The sequence below is a fragment of the Salarias fasciatus genome, chromosome 6 (assembly GCF_902148845.1).
Source record: "Salarias fasciatus chromosome 6, fSalaFa1.1, whole genome shotgun sequence".
Taxonomy (NCBI): Eukaryota; Metazoa; Chordata; class Actinopteri; order Blenniiformes; family Blenniidae; genus Salarias; species Salarias fasciatus.
Genome location: NC_043750.1, coordinates 3,594,135 through 3,619,168, shown reverse-complemented (window position 1 = coordinate 3,619,168; position 25,034 = coordinate 3,594,135). Strand labels below are relative to the sequence as shown.

General features: G+C 49.7%; 2 long non-coding RNA genes across 2 annotated transcripts; both read right to left on the bottom strand.

The window, feature by feature from the left end:
* Positions 1-823: 823 nt before the first annotated feature.
* On the bottom strand, positions 824-1,782 carry LOC115389578 (uncharacterized). The gene is made up of 3 exons (XR_003931602.1): positions 1,642-1,782; positions 1,173-1,379; positions 824-915 (listed from the first exon to the last, which is right to left on the bottom strand). It is a non-coding gene; the product is annotated as an uncharacterized LOC115389578 (long non-coding RNA).
* Positions 1,783-19,385: 17,603 nt separating this feature from the next.
* On the bottom strand, positions 19,386-20,413 carry LOC115391028 (uncharacterized). The gene is made up of 3 exons (XR_003931718.1): positions 20,323-20,413; positions 19,753-20,070; positions 19,386-19,515 (listed from the first exon to the last, which is right to left on the bottom strand). It is a non-coding gene; the product is annotated as an uncharacterized LOC115391028 (long non-coding RNA).
* Between the last annotated feature and the right edge of the window lie 4,621 nt (positions 20,414-25,034).

The window sequence follows — 25,034 nt, the reverse complement described above, 5'->3', positions numbered from 1 at the left end:
GCAGGCAGGGGAGCGGGAGGAGCAGGAGGAGGAGGAGGAGCGGGAGCAGGAGCAGGAGGGGTATGGTGGGTCTCGGTGGCAGAGTCCCCCCTTTTTTCTGCCCTCTTGTCCCTCCTTTTGCGAGCCCACGCTTCTAAGTTCCTGTGGTAGAGGTCCTCCTTTGTTTCCCCACCCCTCATCTCCGTCAGCCACTGCTCCACTGTCCTCCCAAGCGGGTCAGTGCTTTGACAAAAAGTCTGCTTGGAGTCACTGTGGCTGCTGTGCCCCGTCTCCCGCAGCATCCTCTGCTGACAGCGGCTGCAAGTCTTAAGTTTGCGAGGCTGCTTCACCTTTGGTTTGCCAGCCTCCTTCGCATGTGCCTTCCACCTCCACTGAGTGGCCCTGGACACATTTCTTCTGATCCACTCCTCCAGGCTGAGCCCGCCAGAGGTGGATCTGCAATAAGTCTTGTCCCTGTGGACAAAGTGTCCGGGGACAGAGGTGGGCTGTCCGCAGGCCGTGCACAGGGAGGCAGCAGTGTTGCCTCTGGAGGTCCCCGGCTGCGGGTCCTGAGACACAGGAGGAGTCGGAGTCGGAGTCGGAGTCGGGTCGACCGGGGCAGACGGCCTGGATGAAGCTAGTCAGACAAAAACGAGTTTGTTAGTCAACAGACCAACTGAACACTCAGGGTGTGATTTTCGTGTTGCTTGGTTTTGCAGATGAATAAAGTGACATCATGTACATCACCTTTCCTTCTCCTCTTCCCTTGTTTCTTTCCTTCCTTCCTTGTCCTCTTAAGCACAGGAGGCCAAAAGGGTTTTTGGAACCTCAGTGCAGGTGGAGGGATGTAGGACTTCCTGTCAGCCCTCCATTTATGGACCTCCTCCCTTCTCCAGGCCCGCAGAGTCCTATTCCTCTTCACCGGGTCTTCCATCTCTGCATGAGCACGCGACAGACACAAGGTGTGAATGTAATGGAGCTGCACTTCAGCACTGAGTGGCTTCTTCAGGGCTTCACAAGGTAACCACACAGATCATACAAACTCATTAAATCAGGGCTACGGTTAGAGAGACAAAATATAAGAAAAATAAAATTGAAATGTGCAATGCTTAAGTAACACAAAGGCATTCTCACACACACACACACACAAGCACACACACTGACACATGACTGAGTTCCATGAGAAAACTCACCAGACATGGAGCCAAATACCAAGATGTGATGCAGCCTCTCTCTCTCCCTCAGAAGCAGTCTGATCACAACTGAAGGAACTCTGCAGCTCACCTCCACGTCTTCTCCTGTTTTTGTCTCATCCAATCAGGTGTCAGCTCCTTTGATGTCCCTGAGAGGGAGGCCCGCTCCCTGCAGGGCCATCGGCTCCTGCCGTGAAGACAATGGAGCTGTGGCAGAGTGACGGAGACAGTCATCTTCACACCTCTGTGTGAACTACTCCAGCTGCCTTCAGAGTAACAAAGCCAACCCCCCCCCACCCCCCAGCAGTTTGAAGGGCATGTTTACAAAGATGAAAGAACAAAGTTTTTCAGTAAATGCTGTTAGCATATGTTTCATTTTGGTCTGTTAATCAATACTATTTCCCATTTTGATAATGAAGGTTTAACTTTACTTTATGAATTGAACAAGTGTTCTGAATGTCCTGCTGACCTGTTCTGATGAGATTAGAAGCTGCAGCCTGAAGTCTGAGACATGCTGGACTTATTTCAGGGAGGACAGCCACTCCTCAGGACTCTGTCCTTTGGCTGCCACAGGACAAAAGGTCACCCTCTCCCCGCTCTCCTTCCTCAGCACCTTGTGTCCAGTTTCTTTTATCTTCCTCTGCCCCACACTGACTGCAGCGGATGATTGAGGGCCTCCTCACTTTGAGAGACTCTCCCCTCTGAGCAGCTTCTGCCTGCATCTCCTGCAGCCTCCGGCGATGCCAGGCGGTGGACTTTGGGGTCACGGAGGCTGCTGAGGTGCAGGGAGCAGAGGTGGAAGGAGCAGGTGGGCAGGGGTGGTGGAAGGAGCAGGTGGGGTGGAGGCGGTGGCAGGGAAAGCCCAGGATGGTCCAGCAGTGGGCTCCTCCTCTTCAGTCAGGGATGGCACCAGCGTATAGATGGAGGCAGCTGGAGCAGGTGGGGTCTCCTCCTCCGTCCTTGCTGGCAGGAGAGTCTCCTCCGCCTGTGGAGGGGCCACCGTCAGGGGGGTGGCAGCGGTGAGGACGGTTCTTTCCTGCAAGGCCGTCCACCTTCTGTGCCTGCAGAGTGAACAGAGCCGTCAGCGCTGAGCGGTGAGCTGCCGGAGCGTCAGGAGCAGCTTCTGCAGTCACATGATCACCTGTGATGTGTACATAGAACACAGTCTTACCACTGAGAGAGGGTCCGCTGATTGACCTGAAACAGCTGCAGGGTGGTCCTGGTTTTGAGAGCCGGGTGGGTGCAGACCACAGTCCTGATGAAGTTGTAGTCCCTCAAAACCAGGGTCCAGCGGCTCTGCAGGCAGCCATCGTCCTCTTGCTGCCGGGGTGGAGGACGCACAGCTGGATGAAGACGGCCTCCACCAGCCGGCTGGCGTCGGGCCACGTGGCCGGCCCGCTGCCGGTTCCCACCATGCAGCTGTTAGAAGACAAAGGAGAGACAGGAGTGGTGTGAAAACGCTCTGAGACAGCAGGACAGGACGCAGCAGGTCTCTGCAGACACGCACCGTTCATGCTCTCCACCCCCGACACGGGTGCAGCACTGGGAGCGTAGGTCTTGGCCTTCTTGAACCTCCCTGTTTGTCAACTGGCTCCTGCAGCGAGGTTGATAAACTACAGGACCCTTGTCTCCATCGGGAGGTTCTGCCACAGACCCACAATCTCCTCCACCTCAGCCTGGGTGACGTAGCCCTTCCTGCAGCGCTCCACCAGACACCGAGCCAGCAACACCACCGGCTGGTAGCCAGGAGCTCCGTCAGCTCCGACACTGACCTGAAACACAAGCGGAGAAGAGCTCCGGAGCTCAGGATCAAACAGCCTCATCAGAGAACGCAGCGTCAATCAGATCACATGAAGAAGAGTACAAACCGTAGAGCTGCTGGCAGCAGCTTCCTGATCACCAGGGGTGGACTGGGAGGAGGATGGAGGCTGCAGGGGAGGAGGCTGCAGAGGAGGAGGCTGCAGAGGAGGAGGCTGCAGAGGAGGAGGCTGCAGAGGAGGAGGCTGCAGGGGAGGAGGCTGCAGGGGAGGAGGCTGCAGAGGAGGAGGCTGCAGAGGAGGAGGCTGCAGAGGAGGAGGCTGCAGAGGAGGAGGCTGCAGAGGAGGAGGCTGCAGGGGAGGAGGCTGCAGGGAGGAGGCTGCAGGGGAGGAGGCTGCAGGGGAGGAGGCTGCAGGGGAGGAGGCTGCAGAGGACCAGGAGCTTGCAGAAATGAGTCCAATTGCTCTAGGCTGAACTCATCAAAGCCCTCATCCACAACATCCTCCACGATGTCCGGCAGCTGTTCTTCCTCCTCCTCCGCCTCCACCTCAACCTCCTCACAGTCGTCGTCCTCGTCTGGGTCATCAGGGAACTCCTGCAGCGTCCTCCCGGTCTGGTTGTAGAGGTAGCTGATCCCGATGAGTTCCCCTGAAAGAGAACAATGTGAATCATGATATTAATTTATCTGCTGATCAGTTTTCTTTCTTGTTGTGAGTTAACGTTGGGAAGCCTTCCGTCTTTGTGTCCAACAGAGAACTGGAACCTTCCTTCACCACGCCTGTAGCTGCTCTGTGTTTCTCCTTCCTTGTGCTTTCTATTACCTGTGTACGGCAGCGGATCGGTGTAGGTCTCAACCAGCTTCCGCCCGTAGAAGTGCTGACTCAGCTGGTTGAGCGTGCTGGCATCCTGACCCGAGTAGCACTTGCTGCCGCTGTTCTTCAAGCCGGCTGCCGCCTGCGCCCGGTCCGTGTTCCACCTCGTCAGCCCCTCCAACAGGAACATCTGGAAGAAACAGCCTCTGGCTGAAGTTCCTGCAACAGGAGAATGAATGAATATTATTTAAGTGTCATGCACACGTTTGCCCAGCCCGTATGGGCTTATGTGACACTATATACAGTATACACATCAAGAAGGAAGATGGACTCATATATAAAAATTCTGATCCAAAATTTACAGTCTCATTGCCCATGGCTTTTCTACATATTTAGCCACAGCCAAAATGTCACTTTTGAATAAGCAGGCCAACATATCACCCTCAGCCAACCAGAATACATCGGGATTCTTAGCTAGAATTTTTTCAAACACAAACACTCTTAAATGATTATACAATGAACAGTACAACATACAATGAGAAAGTAATGTCAGGATGTTGTAGACAGGAAGAAAGAGAGAGCGTGCGTGCGTGCGTGCGTGCGTGCGTGCGTGCGTGCGTGCGTGCGTGGTGACTCACCTGGGATGAACCTGTTCAGGTGCAGGTGGAACGACTCCAGCGATGTGGACCCGCGGGCACAGCGATACACCGGCAGAACGACCTGGTTGCACGTCAGCTGTCCAGTGCGTTTGTACAGCTGGACGCCGGCAGGATCCTGATGTGGAGAAGAGGAGACAGAAACCACGCCCACTTTATTCTGAAACAACTCAACTGTTAAATTCATGCGGCAGGTCTCTTGAGGTTCCGGATGAGGTGAAGCACCTGTGTCACCATGTCTGCAGTGACTCACTGATGACAGGCAGCTGTGTAACTTGTACGTATCAAACACGTTGGTCAGGAAGTTTAACATGTGGTCTGTGAATGTCAAAGCTATTTTGTGCTTCAGCGTACCTGGATGCAGGCGACGTGCTTCCTCTGAGTCCTCCAGATCCCCTCCATGCGGTCCCGGTCCAGCAGGGGGACAGCCATGGTGTCGGTGGCTGCCATGAACACCTGGATGGTGTCGTCAAGGAGACGCTCGGTCATCTCCGCCACGCGAGTGCGACGGCGACAGTGCTGAGCCCATCTCCTTGATGGACAGCACGTTCGCCCTCCTGGACCGGTCTGACAGCTTGGCTGTCTTCAAGCGGGACAGGTCCTCCGGGTCCCACTCGAAGATGCTGGCAGAGAGACGCCGCATGAAGTCTGGGTAGAGAATGTGGCTCTCCGAGGTCACGCCTGCCGCCAGCCGGCGCATGAAGTGCCAAATGTCCAGGCGTACGCACAGCTGCGGCCACTCGGGGAACAGAGCGCCGGCCGCACAGGTTCCTCCGTCCCTCCTGCAGCAGTCCCTGTCCACATAAAGGACGAGCGGAGGATCGCGTCCCGCTCGCCGGTAGCGCTCCTGCAGGCCGCTCGCCATGTCCTTTAGTCCGTAGCCCTCCGCCGCCGTCAGGACAGAAATGAGGACCTGCCCCAGCTCGTTGCCCACGCTGCTCATCCACTGAGCGGTACCAGCGTCTGCCCCGGCCAGCTTCCTGGTCACCTGCAGAGGACAGACAGCTGTTTGATCGATCCCTCAGTGAAGATGCGGCTGTTCGTGTGAGATGCAGTCTGCAGTCAGAGAACACCAAACAGTCACGAGACTCGGATCCTCTCACCTTCTTTGTGGAGTCCATCTTCAGGATGGAGCCGAAGGTGGAGGTCACCTTCGCCTGCAGCTCCTCCATCCTGGTGAAGGACTCCCTGGCGTAGGTGGACAGCAGCCAGCGGCTGCTGGGTACAGGCTCCATGGTGGGCAGAGGGGGAGGAGGGGGCATCCGCAGTCCACGACCCTCAAAGTCCCAGCAGGTGTGGAGGAACAGAGTGCTCCTCCTGATCCACTCGGCTGTGTGCTGCTCCAACAGGAAGGACCGAAGGCGGCTGGCGCTGTTGCCCAGCGTGCGTCCCTTCAACTGGGCCAGCACCTTCAAGTCGCACGAGAGCCTGCAGCAGGAACAGTTCCTCACTTCAACACGTGTGTCATGCGATCTGACAGCTGACACACTTCCTGTGGACATCGCTGTGACAGCGGGCCGTACGGAGGCCCGTGTTCTTCATGTGTACCTGTACGTCAGCACAGCGGGAAACAGCTGCTGGTGGTGCGACTTCAGCTGCTTCCTGACGCATCCCGACCAGGCGGACACCTTCTTCCTGCAGAACCTGTGACAGAAAAGAAATGCACTGCACTCAGTCCTCTGAGCTGTGACACTTGTAGCAGTCACAGCAGTCTGTTTTAAAAACCCCTCAGTACCTGCACTCCAGGTACTCTGTGCCCATGTAGTACCAGCCATCGACGTCCAGCACTCTGCGTACGGTCTTGTAAAGACCGCAGCCCGTCAGCCTCTTGTCACAGGCTGGACATCTCAGCTGGTACTTCCACATGCGGTACGGTGCCCAGAGGAAAAAGGGTCGCTGGAAGAAGGCGTCAGGGGTGGAGGGACGCTGGCTGTACACCAACCGGGTCCTGGCGGGTGGTACCACAGCTGGAGGTCCTGGGACAGGACGGCCCTCCCCGTCTTGTCCTCAACAACAGGGCCTTGCTGACCCACTCGTGCTGCACTGCTGGAAGGCTGCTCCTCCACGCCGTGGGCAGGAGGACCTGGAACACAGCAACACGCACGTCAGCGAGCTGCTGCTCCAAACAGCCTGACACCAAATGAACAACACCAACCTGAGCTGGAGGAGGAGGCTGTTGGACCGGCGCAGGCAGTGGAGGTGGAGCTCCTCCTGCTGCAGCTGGTGGAGGTGGAGGTGTGGCTGGAGCTCCTCCTGTTTCAACAGGTGCAGATACTGAGGACAAATAACAAGTATGTTATAAGAAAACAGTTAATTACAATAACCACTGGCCACCTCCTGCTGTACTGACCACATGCTGCTGCCCTGATGCACATCTGGATGAAACACAGACTCACCTGATGCAGCGATGATCTGCTCAGCAGCAGCAGCAGCTTCAAACATCATCTGATCTTCATCCTCAGAGGAACCTGCAGCCATCATTAAAAAATATATATATCATTGTGGAGAACAACAGGCTGCGTTACAATCAACACCAAACAGATTTAATCTGGACTTGTGTTCATGTTGGTGTTTATTTGCTCCGGTGATGCTTCAGGAATCTTGTCTGTTCCAGCTTTCATGCTGATGAAGCCTCTGAACTGAAGCAGGCCTCAGATGACACAGTGTGAATATGAGCGAAGAAGTTGACTGGATGCATACTTGACAGGACGTTGAACCTCCTCTTCCTCGGGGTGGATGAAGACGGCCGAGGATGCTGGTGAGATGATGTTGAAGTGGAGGGTGCAGCTGGAGAAGCAGCGGAGGCAGCGGAGGCAGCGGAGGCGGACGCGGCAGCTGGAGAAGCAGCGGAGGCAGCGGAGGCGGACGCGGCAGCTGGAGAAGCAGCAGTGACCGACTGCTGCTCCTTGTCCCTGCTGAGGATGTACCTCTTCAGCCGAGCAAATCGGGAGTTGGCTTTGTTCACAGGCACCTGCCGTATCCACTTCCTGTAGCTGCAGTTTAACAAAAGTAAAACAGTCAAATGAGAAGACAGATTTTAACAAGTTCAAACAGCTCTTCAAATTAAAAGTCATCTGAGGAGAAGCAGACAGACACACAGACAGAGACGGCTGATAAAACTCAGAAGGTGAGTCTCTACCTGCTGATCTCCGCATCCACAGTCTCGTACAGCTCCCTGTAGGTCAGGAAGCTGTACGCGCCGAAGTCCACCACCTGACCACCTTCAGCGTCGATGCCTCTGGTCCTCTTTCCTGCTATTGCCGCCACCATAGCCGGAAAGAGGCGGGCATACTCCAAGAGGGCATCTTTGTTGGCCATGAGGGGGGTGCTGCTGCTGTCTCCCCGCTCACGCTCTGCCTCGTGACCGGCCAGCAGACTCGCAGCGTAGCCGACGTCGTGGGTCAGGAGCCACTGAAAAGGTCTGACCCCCGGTACTGACCCAGCTGCAGCTCCATCCTGCTGAGGATGTGCCGCCGGTCAGCCAGGTCACCCCCCCAGGGCTCTGACCTGCGCCCGAGCGTCGGCTTCTGCCCTCTTTGCTGTCTTGAGGGTGAAGGTCTGCTTTCCGGCCTGCTGCCTGGTCTCCTGGGCCACCCTGACAGCTTCACTGCTGGCCTGCAGCTGCAGCTGGGTGGTGGACCCAGTCAAAACGTGAACTTGGGTTCAAACATGCTAAAAGACAAGATATGAAACACTCAGATATCTTTATATTATTATTGGGTTGTTGCGATGCATTACATTTTAAATCTGATTGTATGTGTTCTGTCAAAACTGGCTGCGAGCTGGCTCCGCCTCCATCCCCCATCGGGAAAGAGAAGGACCAGGTGAATTCAATCACCTGATTGATGCCCCAGGCCAGCTGGGTGCAGAGGAGACCTGACTTGCAGCCTTCCTGCATGGAGCAGGAGGCAGCTCACAGCAAGACAGGGAGCAGAAAAGCGCTCCTCTCTGGATTACCTTGTGCAAAACAACTCTTCAACCTGGATGGACAGCCGGTAAGAGCTGCAGGACGGTGACTGTTTCAAGGAGAAATGTTTGCACACAGGAGCGCCTGGGACTCTCCAGTTGTGAATGAGAACTTTAAGTTTAATGTTTTTTCATTAATATTCAATTTAGAAGGTGATAAAGTTGAAGTTACAATTCACTGAAAAGGAACTTCAAGTTAATGTGTTGTGAGGAAAAGCATTGATTTATTTCTGCATTCATTTGCTACCTTAAACTGATAAGTAAATTTAATATTCAGAATCTACCTTTGTTAGAATAACTTGGTCCTTTATGGCCAGCTCATTATTAGTTCTTCATTACTTTTGTAAAAGAATCTAAATACTACTCCCAGGAGTAATTGGTATAATTTGTTTTCCTTGAGGTTTTTCACCTCAAGAAGCCAAATAAGGAGCCTTAAACTAAAAGCAGCTTAAGGTTTAAACTTCAAATGAAAAACTAAAATAAAATCAAAGGAACCCAAGGGAACTTAAGGATCCAAAATTGTCTACAATAAAAAAAAAACTGGAGAAAGAAACCTTGGACTTCTTCTTTGAAGAACATCCATATGAAGAGAACGCTCTGTTGACTTGACAGTTTGTGACTGAGGTTCAGCCTACTGGACTCCTGTCTTTACTGTGGAAACTCACTGGGTTTCCATTCATTCATTCATTCATTATGATCAGCTGTTATATTTCCACTCTACTGGAAACAAACTGCAGCTGACACACAAACGCAGTGCAGAGTACAAACGCCTCCCTCTGAAATACCAGTGAAAGTACTGTACACACACCTTAAAGTGGAGTACAGTAACTACAGTATTTGAGTTAATTCATGTACTTTGTTACTTTCTATGTGTGAATACAGACATGAATTCAGTCCGTCAGCCGGCTGAATGTTGCATCAACATGAAGTTACTCACATTTCCGCCAAGTAGAATTTAATTCAGCGGTTCATTTTTACAGTAATTCAATAACCACTCGGTTTACATTAACGTGAACCTCCGGAGCACGGCGACGCACCGAACTGCATTAAAGAATTATAGACTTTTAACACACGGCTAACAAACTGCAGACACGCCGCACAGATAATAAAATAAGCTCAAACTTTACTTTTGTGCGCTTCAGATAAATAAAACGGCGACAACATAATCCCGTTTAATCCAGTTTACAGCCACTAACGAGCATCACAGAGCGGTAAAGAAGCGGGAACTCAAAGTTCAACCATAAACGTCCATCTAATATCACAGCTTACCTTTTCAAATGATGAAAAATGTGACATTTTCTGAAAAGCTCCACGATCGGCAACACTGAAACACTGAGGGACTCGCTCGCATCAAAGCTACGGGTCAACACTGAGGGACTCGCTCGCTCGCATTAACAGCTACGGGGTCGGCGACACTGAAGGGACGAGCGCGCATCTAGTGACGGACAAGCTAAGTGAGACTTTAAACCAATCGGAGCGTACAAGCTTTGTCACTTACATCTGAGACGACACTTTAAACCAATCAGAGCGTACAAGCTTTGTCACTTAGATCTGAGACGGGCCACTCAGGCCGAGGGGCACCGGGGGGCGGGACATACTAAGTGAGACCTAAGTGAGACGAAGTGAGACCCGAAGATGCGCCCACTAGGGGCGCAAGGATGACACGCAAATTCGTGAAGCGTTCCTCATTTTCATTTTTCATTTTCATAAATATCAAAACTTTTCATCAAATATTCATTTCAGTGATCTCAGTACAAACAGCGCCCCCGCCGCCTCAGGAGAGCAGAGGAACTGCAGGCTGACTGGCCCGCTCTCAGGGCGCAGCTGGAGGAGCCGCCAGTGGATCAAGCAACACCGCAGACTGGAGCATGGAGCCCAAAACATTACACACGGAAATATTCACCAAGGGATACCGACACATTCTTTGACTTGAGGCCTTCATAATAACAAACTGTGCTGGAATCCTTACAGCAAGACATTTACCTTTTGTAACAGATATGTTCCAGACATTGAACACGCACATCCGCAAAATAACCCCGGTGTTTAGTCTAGCACCGTTTCATATTCAATTTATCCGATTAAAAACCACAAAAACCAGCTGACGTTAATAACGACTCGGTTTGCGGGCTGCTGCTAGCTACACAAGCTAACTCGGTGCAGTCTCTCGTCTTTTAGCTTCTGATACTTACATAAAGTTTGCTGAATAAAGTTTTCCAACACATTCAGAGCAAACTACGACATAATCGAACGTTGAATTGCCATACCTCTCAATTGTCTGAATCCGTTTTTATCCCGTTACAATGCACGTGGTCTCTGTCCCGTGTCTCCGGAGCTGCAGGTGACACGCAGGTGCAGCGTGCTCGTCTCGTGACTCCACTGATCCCAGACCAGCATGGTCCCTGGAAAAACCTCCACAGACCAGAAACCAGCTCTCTGCAGCCTCAGTCCGACCACACTGTGGTCGTTAAATTAAGCCCTTATCTTAATTTTATGCTTTACATTTTCGAAAAGCTGTTCTACTGTGTTTTACTTTTTTAAGCAAACTGCCTTTAATCGCAGGCTGTTTATTTCTCGTTTGCAATTGTGGCCTGTTCATTTGTGTCTGTTGCTGCCATAAGTGGGAAAACAAAGAGTTGTTTTGCATTTTATTCATTTGCACTGACTTAGGCTACTATTGACATTTGCAGAATGCACAGAAATCAAAATTAAACTGCTTATTTCCATAACCTATTTACCTTTTCAAAAGGCTGCTGTTCTATTGTACAGTTGCAGGCTGTTTTAACTGCAGGCGTTGTATTGCACTGTTACCCAGATCATGGAAAAAGACAAGAGGATTGTATTATTGAAGTTTGAAGAGGATCACACTTCATTTCCATGGGAAGGTCTGACACTACAGGGGCCGATTATGCGCGTTCCATTCTGTTTTTTGTTTTTCAAATCCTCAAATACAAGGACACCAAAAATCCGATTTCTTTACTGTATTTCTATAATTTCATCAATGCGACAAACACAATACATTAATACTGTAATGGCAGTGAAACTCAAAGCACCAAAAATCGTACAGCAGGGTCGTCACGTGGCGTTTCATTCTCTCCAGGATGTGCTGCAGGAAAATCAACATTTCATCATGATGCTCATTATGTATTTTAGCTAACTTACTCATTTTGATAGTAGGCTAATAAACACCTTAGAGCCTGAGTTGCCGTCATATAAGGCTTATACAAGACTTTTTCAACACTCTTTGAACACTTGGGTTGCTGACCCCTGATCAGGCCCAAGAACTGGAGCCTGCAAAAGGAAGTGTTAAAATACAACAGACAGCATGTTAAATCTCAGAGTGTACAAACAAATAAAAACTAATCACAAATAGTCTACAGGAGCCTGGTCTGCAACAACACAGCCAGCTGGTGTTGCAGGACCAGAGGCTGCACTCAGCTGGGCAGAAGGCTGAGAGGAGGCTGGGCTGGGCGCTGCTGAGGAGAAGCTCCCTGGCTGGATGTAGACGGCTGTGGAGAGGGCGGTCCCGATGCAGAGGAGGAGAGGGTGACGGCCTCGGAGGGTCAGAGAGGACGGGCACTGTGAGGTCCTCCGGTTCCTCCTCCAGGAAGCCTTCATCCCGCACTCCTCATCATCCATCAGTTCCACCAGCCGATCCTCTCTGGATTGTCCATGACAGTCAGGGATTTACCAGACTGACTGTACAGGACAGGTACTGCATTCCAAGCAGCTCCCCTGGAAAATAACACACATGTAAAGCACAACACACATTATTAAAGTCAAGTCAATAAAGTTTCTAAAATATACTCTCCAATACTTCCTATCAGTGGCATAATCACTGTTACTAGACATAAGAATCCCATTCATGTCTTTCGGGATCAACCTGTATAATACATACATTGTGTTAAGTTTTAAGCTTTTAAAGTATTTAATTAAATATATGAGTTGATAAAAATGAATCATCCTTGCCTGTGTAGGCCCCAGGAGGCCGGTAGCGCTCATCCCAGGACTCCTTGAGGACTTTGCGGCTGAGGCGGTCCAGAGCTTCCCTCTCAGCGCTGCTGTAAGTCCTCATGTCAGACTTGCCCTTCACCGCCTCCTCCATCCGGTCTTCATTCCAGCGCATCAGGCCTTCCAGGAGATACGCCTGGAAGTGTGCATCACTGGCACTGGTCCCTGGAGGGCAGGAAAATATGAATTCTATGTATTTGGAACAACAAAATAATTCAAACAGTAGTTTGCCTGAAAAGTAATAGCCCACCTGGGATGAAGCAGTTTAAATGGAGGTGGAAGGACTCCAGGGAGGTGGAGCCACGAGCACAGCGGCAGCAGCAGAGCTCCACACCACCCTTCTTCAGTGGACCCGTCTCTACGCACAGAGGCAAGCCCTCGGGGTCCTGAATACAGGCCGTGTGCTTCTGCTGGTCTATCCAGACCTGTTGGATGCGCTCGTGGTCCAGCAGCGGTACTCCCAGAGTGTCCTTCCCCTTCCCTCTGTCCATCTCCTCGATGAGCGCCTTAATCCTCCTGCTGGTCTCCTCCACTCCTCGGGTCCTCTTACGGCAATGCAGCGCCACCTCCCTCCTGCTGATCCGCTGTCATTCAGAAACATTTATAAAGCAGAAGGAAAAGACAAGTCAGCACGTATTCAAGGTTTCTGTTAACATGTTCCATGTGTCAGTCTGTCTTTGACAAATACTTGCACTCTTCTGCGTCACTACCGCCTGGACCAGCTCTTCATCTGTGGGTTGTTCTGAGGTAAGAGCTGGTCTGCAGGAGGCTGGAATGGAAATACAGAAACATGACGTCAAGAGTGATAACAACAAGTATATACAGACATCGGCACAATGAAACACATACTGGGATGCAGCTCTGGGAGCCTGCGTTGAAGCCGAGACAGAAGCAGAGCTGCTGCTCACAGTGGAGGAGGAGGAGGAGGAGGAGGAGGAGGAGGAGGAGGTCCTGGCAGCAGCAGCAGGGTTCCTCCTCTGCCTGCATCAGCTTCTAGCGTAGCGGACGGCGTTCTCCATCTGCGTGCCTGGAGCTGGCGCCTTCCGTCGCAGGTAGTTGACGAATCTGCAGATGATGCAGGTCCTCAGGCGACCGAGATCTTTACTGATCATCCAGCAGATGTTCGATCATGTCAGTGTTTTGAAATGTATCACAGTGAAAACATACCGGATCTTCTTGGGGTCCTCAGACTCGTACAGGCCTCTGCAGGGTCTCCAACTTGAAATCCCCGAAGCCAACAAGGGCCTGTCCCTCCTGTCCCGGCTGGAGGGACTTCACCCGGGCCTCCTCAAAGGCTTTGTGGAACCTGACGGCCTCCCCAAAGTCCGGGTACGCTGAGGAGTACCAGGTGAGGGCGTCCTGCAGGTCCACAAAACAGAATCAGAGTTGCTGCAGTCAGACTGGATGTCGGAATCAATCGGGTCCAGTCATTCACCTTGTTGGCCATCAGTGGGGACTGAGACCCTGTCCTCTCTCGATCCATCTGGTGGGAGGAAACCAGGTTCACTGCGGAGCCCACGTCGTTCTCCAGCAGCCAGTGGAAGGTCTGGCCCCGGTACCGGCTGAACTGGACCCTCCACCGGCTGAGCACCAGGGTGGCGTTGGTGACGTCTCCACCCTCGGAGTGGACGTGGGCCTGGGCCTCCTCCTCCACCTCCTCTGCTGGTCTGGCCCTGTAGCGGCCTTCTGGGGCCCCAGAGCCTCAGCAGAGGCCTTCAGGAGAAGGGTCCCATTAGGGGCCCTCCTAAATGTTGGATGTTCCATCTGAGCAGAAAAAATGACAATGAGCAGAGGACTGCAGCAGCACTGGAAGAGGACTGAGAACAGAAGGTCCATGGAGACACCGGTGAGGAGAACTTACTGTAGAGGCAGAATACTGTGATCTCAGTTCCTGTAAAGAACAGAAAACTATTCAACCTGTTTGTCACTCGTCTGTTTTAATTAGTGACAGCCTTACAGATCAACATTCTCTCATTCTATATATACACGTGTATAGATCTGTGTGTACACAGTCACACAAATGTATATGGAAACCCAAAATATACACATGAATACACACACACACACACACACACACACACACACACACACGCATACATACGTACCTGTACCTGTACGTGAACATCTAATCATAAGCATATAAACATGCTTATTTATTACAGCCATAAAGCGGTTTAATGTCGAGCATTAACGTACCAGCATGAATGTTAGCCTGCTGTCACACCACATAGAGAACACGCTATGATGCCAAGCGATTAACACACATAGCGGAAAACTGTGCATCAGCGTCTGACACAAAGCAGCACCTTTTCCACAATTATTTCGACACGTCCAGTTAAAAAAACACGACGGGACCTCAGTGTGATTGAAAACAATCAAACTCCTGATTTTTAAAGCAGTTTTGCAAAATTATTTGTTTCAAATGACAGAAAGAAGCTGCTGCGGTACTCACAGTAGACTCCGTGACAACCAATGGCGGACTGAGGTATTCGGCAATTCGGCGCAATGGTGCTCGGGAAATCCCGAGTCATGTGACCTAATTGGAACAATCGGGGCTCTCCCATTGGTTGCCAAAAACTCGACAGAAGATTTTGGAACAAACGAGCGACGCGGGCCAGGGGAAATTGGAACAATTGGAACAGAGAAGATTGGGAATCCATGGCAGTCCCCCAACCACATACACACACGCGCGCGCGGCGCGTGTGTGTGTATGCAATTTGATATTGCAATATCTGACCTAATCCAAACACAATGAGAGATACATGAGATACATGGGGATTGCTTTAGATTGTCTGTTTTCTTTTATTCTTTGTTTATATTTTTGTAAGATCTCTCTTTTTTCTTTTCTTTTCTCTTTATTTTCTTTTTGTATTTTGTGCTGGATTTTATGTCATCTTATGTACGCCGTTTACATGGTCATTCTTTTTCTTTCACTTGAATTTGTGCAGGAGCAGCATTTGTACAAGCTTTTTGGCTTTTTTTTCGTTCCCATGCACATGCTCATATTGTTTTGACTATATGTGCAAAAAAAAAAAAAAAAAAAAGATGGATGGAATAATGCCATCTCTAAGGGCGGACAACCTTGTCCTGTCCTGTGGACCTCCTGCTCTCTAAAGTCTCACTACAGCACAGACGAGTCTCTTGCTGGGAAATCTCCCTCCTCCTCAGAGCGATCTCCCACTTCTTCCTCACATTTCTGTCTTAGGAATATGCAAAATGAACAGGAGATCAACACAAAATCGTCGAAGAGTTTCACTTTCTTCCTTTTTCATTCTATTTTATTCCATAAAGTTTCTTAGAACCTCTCATTCTCATTTTTTCAAGTTAATGCAAATCTGTTCCTAAAAGTTCCTATAATTATTAATGAGCAAGCTGTTTACAAATGACTCTACAGTCAGGTGTGATGTTGAAAAAACGTTTAATCCTATCTGAGAAAAGTGATTCCTTGAGCCCTGCTCGCTGCTGTCCCACACAGCAGAGCTCCGGCTGAATCTCCACACAAATGACTGGAGTGTATGCGCCTCTCGACCGGACCAAGATGGCGGCCGTATTTCTCGCTGCGCAGCGCCCCAAGCGGGGTCTACTCTTATTATGTCTATGTTATGAACACCGTGTTTATCAGAGGGAGTCTCGAACCTGCGATCTTCCGCTCCACTGGCCGCTCGCTCCATTCTTCCGCGACATTAATAGTCCCGTATAGAAATGATGACTTCATCTATAAATTAAAGCTACGTGAAATATATTTGCATCCTGTGTTGTTTAATATTATTACAATTTTTTTTGACAATGTGGTACCCACATTTTTATTGAGTTGCCAATAAATATATGCACTTTGTTCGTTATTTGTCAGTTATATTAGTCTTAAAATGTGTATTAGTTCTACTGTAACTGCACGACTGTAAACTGTATAAATGCTAATTTTTAAATAAGATTTCTTTATGTTTATTAATATATATTTGTCCAGACAAAGTACGTGCTTACTGAAGCTTATATTTGTTATTAATGTATCAATACTGTAAGTGTTTGTGTCAGAACATGAGTAGGAACCTGGTAGCAATTGGTGTAAATAGGGGTCATAAAAGGGTTCACACAGTATTCATGAGACAAGCACCTTCCTCAGATCCCTCTGACCCCCCAGGAGCCAGAGTTCAAAGACCAGCTGATGTGAGTGATTTACAGCCCCCCTGTCTTCAGCTGGTAAACATGGCTGACTTCAGTCTGGTGGCAATTAAAAGCAGTACAATGAAGTAGAGTGTGTTTGGGAACAGCATTTATTTACAAAAACACAACACACTCACTCCCTTCAGTAAACAGCAACAAATAGCTAACAATAATGAAATATAAAGAGTATATATAGAAATGTAAAATAAATAAACATGATATACAAAGATATAAACAAACCAAAACAAAGTAGTATTTACACAGATAGGGTATTTACAACAGATGAAAAAGATGTATTTACATATTTACACAGTTGAAATTTGCAGGTGTGTGTGTGTGTGTGTGTGTGTGTGTGTGTGTGTGTCCAGATTTAAGGGGGTGGGTGTTCTTGTCTCCTGTGCTGCTGCTGCTCTGCCAGCAAGACTTGCCCCCCGAGGAAGTGGGGCAAAAAGTGTCGCTGTCCTCTTCAGCACAGGAGGCCAAAAGGGTTTTTGGAACCTCAGAGCAGGTGGAGGGATGTAGGACTTCCTGTCAGCCCTCCATTTATGGACCTCCTCCCTTCTCCAGGCCCGCAGAGCCCCGTCCCTCTTCACCTGGTCTTCCATCTCTGCATGAGCAACACGACAGACGCCAGGTGAGAATGTAATGGAGCTGCACCTTCAGCACTGAGTGGCTTCTTCAGGGCTTCACAAGGTAAACACACAGATCACACCAACTCATTCAATCAGGGTTAGGGTCAGAGAGACAAAATATAAAATAAAAATAAAATAAAAATGTGCAATGCTTAATTAACACAAAGACAATCTCACACACACACACACACACACACAACGCTCAGTCTTGTATTTCTATCCTTGTGGGGACCTTCCATTGACTCCCATTCATGTCTAGCCCTAACCCTAACCCACACCACAACAAAGCCTAACCCTAAAGAATGTTTTTGCACTTTTACTTTTTCAGTAACAACAACATGGTCAAGAAAACACTGTTCTACTTAGGACCGGGAAAAAGGTCCCACAAGGCACGTCGTTTCACATTTTGCTATCCTTGTGGGGACATTTGGCCCCGACAAGGATAGAAATACGAGAACACACACCACACACACACCACACACACACCACACACACACCACACACACACCACACACACACCACACACACACACACCACACACACCACACACCACACACACACACCACACACACACACACACACCATGAGAAAACTCCCATGGAGCCAAATACCAAGATGTGATGCAGCCTCTCTCTCCCATGTTTAAAGATGAAAGAGCAAAGTTTTTCAATAAATGCTGTTAGTATAGGTTCATTTTGGTCTGTTAATCATACTATTCCCATTTTAATAATGAAGGTTTAACTTTACTTTATGAATTGAAGAAGTGTTCTGAATGTCCTGCTGACCTGTTCTGATGGATGAGAAGCTGCAGCCTGAAGTCTGAGACATGCTGGATTGTTATTTCAGGGAGGACAGCCACTCCTCAGGACTCTGTCCTTGGCTGCCACAGGGCAAAAGGTCACCCTATCCCGCTCTCCTTCCTCAGCACTCTGTGTCCAGTCTCTTTGATTTTCCTCTGCCCACACTGACCACTGACCACAGCGGATGATGGAGGGCCTCCTCACTGTCAGAGACTCCCCCCTCTGAGCTGCTTCTGCCTGCATCTCCTGCAGCCTCCTGCGATGCCAGGCGGTGGCCTTTGGGGTCACGGAGGCTGCTGAGGTGCAGGGAGCAGAGGTGGAAGGAGCAGGTGGGGTGGAGGTGGTGGCAGGAAAAGCCCAGGACGGTCCAGCCTCCTCCTTTTCGGTCACAGATAGCAGCAGCGTGTAGAGCAGCAGCAGTTTTGAGGGCCGGGTGGGTGCAGACCACAGTCCTGATGGTGTTGTAGTCCCTCAAAACCAGGGTCCATCTCATCTCACCTCATCGACAACATCCTCCACGATGTCCGGCAGCTGTTCTTCCTCCTCCTCCTCCTCCTCCTCACACCCATCGTCCTCGTCTGGGTCATCAGGGAACTCCTGCAGCGTCCTCCCAGTCTGGTTGTAGAGGTAGCTGATCCCGATGAGCTCCCTGAAGGAGAACATGTGAATCATGATATTAATTTATCTGCTGATCAGTTTCTTTCTTGTTGTGAGTGAACGTTGGGAAGCCTTCGTCTTTGTGTCCAAACAGAGAACTGGAACCTTCCTTCACCACGCCTGTAGCTGCTCTGTGTTTCTCCTTCCTTGTGCTTTCTATTACCTGTGTACGGCAGCGGATCGGTGTCGGTCTCAGCCAGCCGCCCGTAGAAGTGCTGACTCAGCTGGTTGAGCGTGCTGGCATCCTGACCCGAGTAGCACTTCCTGCTGCTGTTCTTCAAGCCGGCTGCGCCGCGCGCCGGTCCTCGTTCCACCTCGTCAGCCCCTCCAACAGGAACATCTGGAAGAAAAGACACTCTGGCTGAAGTCCGCAACAGGAGAATGAATGAATATTTATTTAAGTGTCATGCACACGTGTGCCCAGCCCGTATGGGCTTATATGACACTATACAGATACACATCAAGAAGGAAGATGGACTCGTATTCAATAATTCGGATACAAATTTACAGTCTCATTGCCCATGGCTTTCTACATGTTTAGCCACAGCAAAAAAATGACATTTTTGAATAACCAGGCAACGTATCACCTCAGCCAACCAGAGTAATTCGGGATTCTTAGCTTGAATTTTTTCAAACACAAACATTCTTAAATGATTATACAATGATCAGGAAAACATAACATGAAAAAGAAACGTCAGGATGTTGGAGACAGGAAGAAAGAGAGAGAGTGTGTGTGTGTGTGTGTGTGGTGACTCACCTGGGATGAACCTGTTCAGGTGCAGGTGGAACGACTCCAGCGATGTGGACCCGCGGGCACAGCGATACACCGGCAGAACGACCTGGTTGCACGTCAGCTGTCCAGTGCGTTTGTACAACCGGACGCCGGCAGGATCCTGATGTGGAGAAGAGGAGACACAAACCACGCCCACTTTATTCTGAAACAACTCAACTGTTAAATTCATGCGGCAGGTCTCTTGAGGTTCCTGATGAGGTGAAGCACCTGTGTCACCATGTCTGCAGTGACTCACTGATGACAGGCAGCTGTGTAACTTGTACATATCAAACACGTTGGTCAGGAAGTTTAACATGTGGTCTGTGAATGTCAAAGCTATTTTGTGCTTCAGCCGTACCTGGATGCAGGCGACGTGCTTCCTCTGAGTCCTCCAGATCCCCTCCATGCGGTCCCGGTCCAGCAGGGGGACAGCCATGGTGTCGGTGGCTGCCATGAACACGTGTGCAGGAGCCATTTATCATTTCGTTAGTTAACCACCAGGGGGAGCAGTAAGGGGAAGTACAAAGGGAGCACACAGGTGATCAGGGGCAGGTGTGGATAGAGGGACAGGTAACAGTCTTTCACTGTGTCCAGGCAGCGTGTGGATGGTGGGTTTTGTGGCTTATGGAAGTGGAACTTGTGTAAGCTCACCCGACCAAATCTTTACCCCTGGAACCTGTGGATTTAACAACACATGGAAATAAATGGGTCGCAGCACCCAAACGCAAAAAGAGCTAAACTGGATTGATTGATGCGCCGTACGGGCACGCGTCCGAGATTCTCCCTCTACACCCTCAAAGGACTCAAAGTGTAGCAGCCCTATAGGGAAAGGGCTCTACAACGTGGTCATGCGATCTGACAGCTGACACACTTCCTGTGGACGTCGCTGTGAGCGGGCCGTACGGAGGCCCGTGTTCTTCATGCGTACCTGTACGTCAGCACAGGGGAAACAGCTGCTGGTGGTGCGACTTCAGCTGCTTCCTGACGCATCCCGACCAGGCGGACACCTTCTTCCTGCAGAACCTGTGACAGAAAAGAAAATGCACTGAATTCAGTCCTCTGAGCTGTGACACTTGTAGCAGTCACAGCAGTGTGTTTTAAAAACCCCTCAGTACCTGCACTCCAGGTACTCTGTGCCCATGTAGTACCCGCCATCGACGTCCAGCACTCTGCGTACGGTCTTGTAAAGACCGCAGCCCGTCAGCCTCTTGTCACAGGCTGGACATCTCAGCTGGTACTTCCACATGCGGTACGGTGCCCAGAGGAAAAAGGGTCGCTGGAAGAAGGCGTCAGGGGTGGAGGGACGCTGGCTGTACACCAACCGGGGCCTGGGGGTGGTACCACAGCTGGAGGTCCTGGGACAGGACGGCCCTCCCCGTCTTGTCCTCAACAAACAGGGCCTTGCTGACCCACTCGTGCTGCACTGCTGGAAGGCTGCTCCTCCACGCCGTGGGCAGGAGGACCTGGAACACAGCAACACGCACGTCAGCGAGCTGCCGCTCCAAACAGCCTGACGCCAAATGAACAACACCAACCTGAGCTGGAGGAGGAGGCTGTTGGACCGGAGCAGGAAGTGGAGGTGGAGCTCCTCCTGCTGCAGCTGGTGGAGATACTGAGGACAAATAACAAGTATGTTATAAGAAAACAGTTTATCACAATAACCACTGGTCACCTCCTGCTGTACTGACCACATGCTGATGCCCTGATGCACATCTGGATGAAACACAGACTCACCTGATGCAGCGATGATCTGCTCAGCAGCAGCAGCAGCTTCAAACATCATCTGATCTTCATCCTCAGAGGAACCTGCAGCCATCATTAAAAATTATATATCATTGTGGAGAACAACAGGCTGCGTTACAATCAACACCAAACAGATTTAATCTGGACTTGTGTTCATGTTGGTGTTTATTTGCTCCGGTGATGCTTCAGGAATCTTGTCTGTTCCAGCTTTCATGCTGATGAAGCCTCTGAACTGAAGCAGGCCTCAGATGACACAGTGTGAATGTGAGTGAAGAAGATGACTGGATGCATACTTGACAGGACGTTGAACCTCCTCTTCCTCGGGGTGGATGAAGACGGCCGAGGATGCTGGTGAGATGATGTTGAAGTGGAGGGTGCAGCTGGAGAAGCGGAGGCAGCGGAGGCGGACGCGGCAGCTGGAGAAGCAGCAGTGACCGACTGCTGCTCCCAGTCCTGCTGAGGATGTACCTCTTCAGCCGAGCAAGTCGGGAGTTGGCTTTGTTCACAGGCACCTGCCGTATCCACTTCCTGTAGCTGCAGTTTAACAAAAGTAAAACAGTCAAATGAGAAGACAGATTTTAACAAGTTCAAACAGCTCTTGAAATTAATCATCTGAGGGAAGCAGACAGACACACAGACAGAGACGGCTGATAAAACTCAGAAGGTGAGTCTCTACCTGCTGATCTCCTCGTCCACAGTCTCGTACAGCTCCCTGTAGGTCAGGAAGCTGTACGCGCCGAAGTCCACCACCTGACCACCTTCAGCGTCGATGCCTCTGGTCCTCTTTCCTGCTATTGCCGCCACCATAGCCGGAAAGAGGCGGGCATACTCCAAGAGGGCATCTTTGTTGGCCATGAGGGGGGTGCTGCTGCTGTCTCCCCGCTCACGCTCTGCCTCGTGACCGGCCAGCAGACTCGCAGCGTAGCCGACGTCGTGGGTCAGGAGCCACTGAAAGGTCTGACCCCGGTACTGACCCAGCTGCAGCTCCATCCTGCTGAGGATGTGCCGCCGGTCAGCCAGGTCACCCCCCAGGGCTCTGACCTGCGCCCGAGCGTCGGCTTCTGCCTTCTTTGCTGTCTTGAGGGTGAAGGTCTGCTTCCGGCCTGCTGCCTGGTCTCCTGGGCCACCCTCACAGCTTCACTGCTGGCCTGCAGCTGCAGCTGGGTGGTGGACCCAGTCAAAATGTGAACTTGGGCTCAAACATGCTAAAAGACAAGATATGAAACACTCAGATATCTTTATATTATTATTGGGTTGTTGCTGATGCATTAAATTTTAAATCTGATTGTATGTGTTCTGTCAAAACTGGCTGCGAGCTGGCTCCGCCTCCCATCCCCCATCGGGAAAGAGAAGGACCAGGTGAATTCAATCACCTGATTGATGCCCCAGGCCAGCTGGGTGCAGAGGAGACCTGACTTGCAGCCTTCCTGCATGGAGCAGGAGGCAGCTCACAGCAAGACAGGGAGCAGAAAAGCGCTCCTCTCTGGATTACCTTGTGCAAAACAACTCTTCAACCTGGATGGACAGCCGGTAAGAGCTGCAGGACGGTGACTGTTTCAAGGAGAAATGTTTGCACACAGGAGCGCCTGGGACTCTCCAGTTGTGAATGAGAACTTTAAGTTTAATGTTTTTTCATTAATATTCAATTTAGAAGGTGATAAAGTTGAAGTTACAATTCACTGAAAAGGAACTTCAAGTTAATGTGTTGTGAGGAAAAGCATTTGATTTATTTCTGCATTCATTTGCTACCTTAAACTGATAAGTAAATTTAATATTCAGAATCTACCTTGTTAGAATAACTTGGTCCTTTATGGCCAGCTCATTATTAGTTCTTCATTACTTTTGTAAAAGAATCTAAATACTACTCCCAGGAGTAATTGGTATAATTTGTTTTCCTTGAGGTTTTTCACCTCAAGAAGCCAAATAGGAGCCTTAAGAAACTAAAAAGCAGCTTAAGGTTTAAAACTTCAAATGAAAAGCTAAAATAAAATCAAAGGAACCCAAGGGAACTTAAGGATCCAAAAATTTGTCTACAATAAAAAAAAAAAAAACTGGAGAAAGAAACCTTGGACTTCTTCTTCTTTGAAGAACATCCATACGAAGACAACGCTCTGTTCAAGTCCGGAGCAGCACAAAAACTTGGAGGACTTGACAGTTTGTGACTGAGGTTCAGCCTACTGGACTCCTGTCTTTACTGTGGAACTCACTGGGTTTCCATTCATTCATTCATTCATTATGATCAGCTGTTATATTTCCACTCTACTGGAAACAAACTGCAGCTGACACACAAACGCAGTGCAGAGTACAACGCCTCCCTCTGAAATACCAGTGAAAGTACACACACCTTAAAGTGGAGTACAGTAACTACAGTATTTGAGTTAATTCATGTACTTTGTTACTTTCTATGTGTGAATACAGACATGAATTCAGTCCGTCAGCCGGCTGAATGTTGCATCAACATTGAAGTTACTCACATTTCCGCCAAGTAGAATTTAATTCAGCGGTTCATTTTTACAGTAATTCAATAAACCACTCGGTTTACATTAACGTGAACCTCCGGAGCACGGCGACGCACCGAACTGCATTAAAGAATTAGACTTTTAACACACGGCTAACAAACTGCAGACACGCCGCACAGATAATAAAATAAAGCTCAAACTTTACTTTTGTGCGCTTCAGATAAAAAACGGCGACAACATAATCCCGTTTAATCCAGTTTACAGCCACTAACGAGCATCACAGAGCGGTAAAGAAGCGGGAACTCAAAGTTCAACCATTAAAACGTCCATCTAATATCACAGCTTACCTTTTCAAATGATGAAAAGGGGCACCGGGGGGCGGGACATACTAAGTGAGACCCGAAGATGCGCCCCGTGAATTCATGACGATTTTTACGTCACGCGGACCAACGCGCAGCGCACACCCACGCGGACATGTGAAGCATGGACGGGCAGCAGACAGAAGAAAGCAGTATGGAGGGAGATCAGCCGCTGGCCCCATGGATTCTACTTGTTTGATTAAAAAAATGTTGAAGCAGTTTTCTGTTTTCCACACAAAAAGGAACACTGGCTAAGAATGCCCTGTTTAATTGTGCAAGAAAAAAGTGTGGTATCTCTTAGTTTGACTTTTCTTGTGGTACTACATTTGTTACAGACCTGAAAATGTAACTCCTGCCAAAAGCCAACTGTCGAGGGACTGCAGAGGGAGCGCTGCACACACACACAGACATTATGTTACGGTGTGCATGTTTTAGTTTTTTGAATATTTATTTTATTTGGACCTTTAAAGGAGCATTAAGGAGTTTTACAACCTTAAAAATACTTATTTCCACCATAAATATGTTCCACATTTTTAATGATGTGGACAATGTGCCCTGACATATTCATTACCAAACCTCTAACAGGCTAAACTGTCACTTGAAAGTCACAGTGCCGGTCCGGCAACAGAGTTTTTTTGGGGAGAATTTGAAAGGAATGACGTAATGCGCGCTCCGGCTGGTTAGGTTTCGTTTTGTCCACCATTACTCCGCCAGATGCTTAGTGAGCAACAACTGAGCAGGATCTTCCAGAAAGTCAGAACAGACTGGCTTCTAGCACTGCCACAGCTCCACACAGACTCCACCAGGGAGAAGAAACTTAAATCTTACTTGAGCGCTTCTAAACGAGCGAAGACGGAGTCCCCCTCTAACGTGCACGGGAGCCACAGGGACGAGTTTTTCACTAAGCTGCATTACGCCCAAGGCCTGCAGGGGGCGCTGTTTCGCATAAAACGTGCAAACTCCTTAAGGCACCTTTAAATAAAAAACACATCACATGTTAAATATATAATCATGTCCTGTCATTTTTTTGTTAATGCAATACAGGGGAAAAGGGTATATTTCAGACATAGTTGGAAATT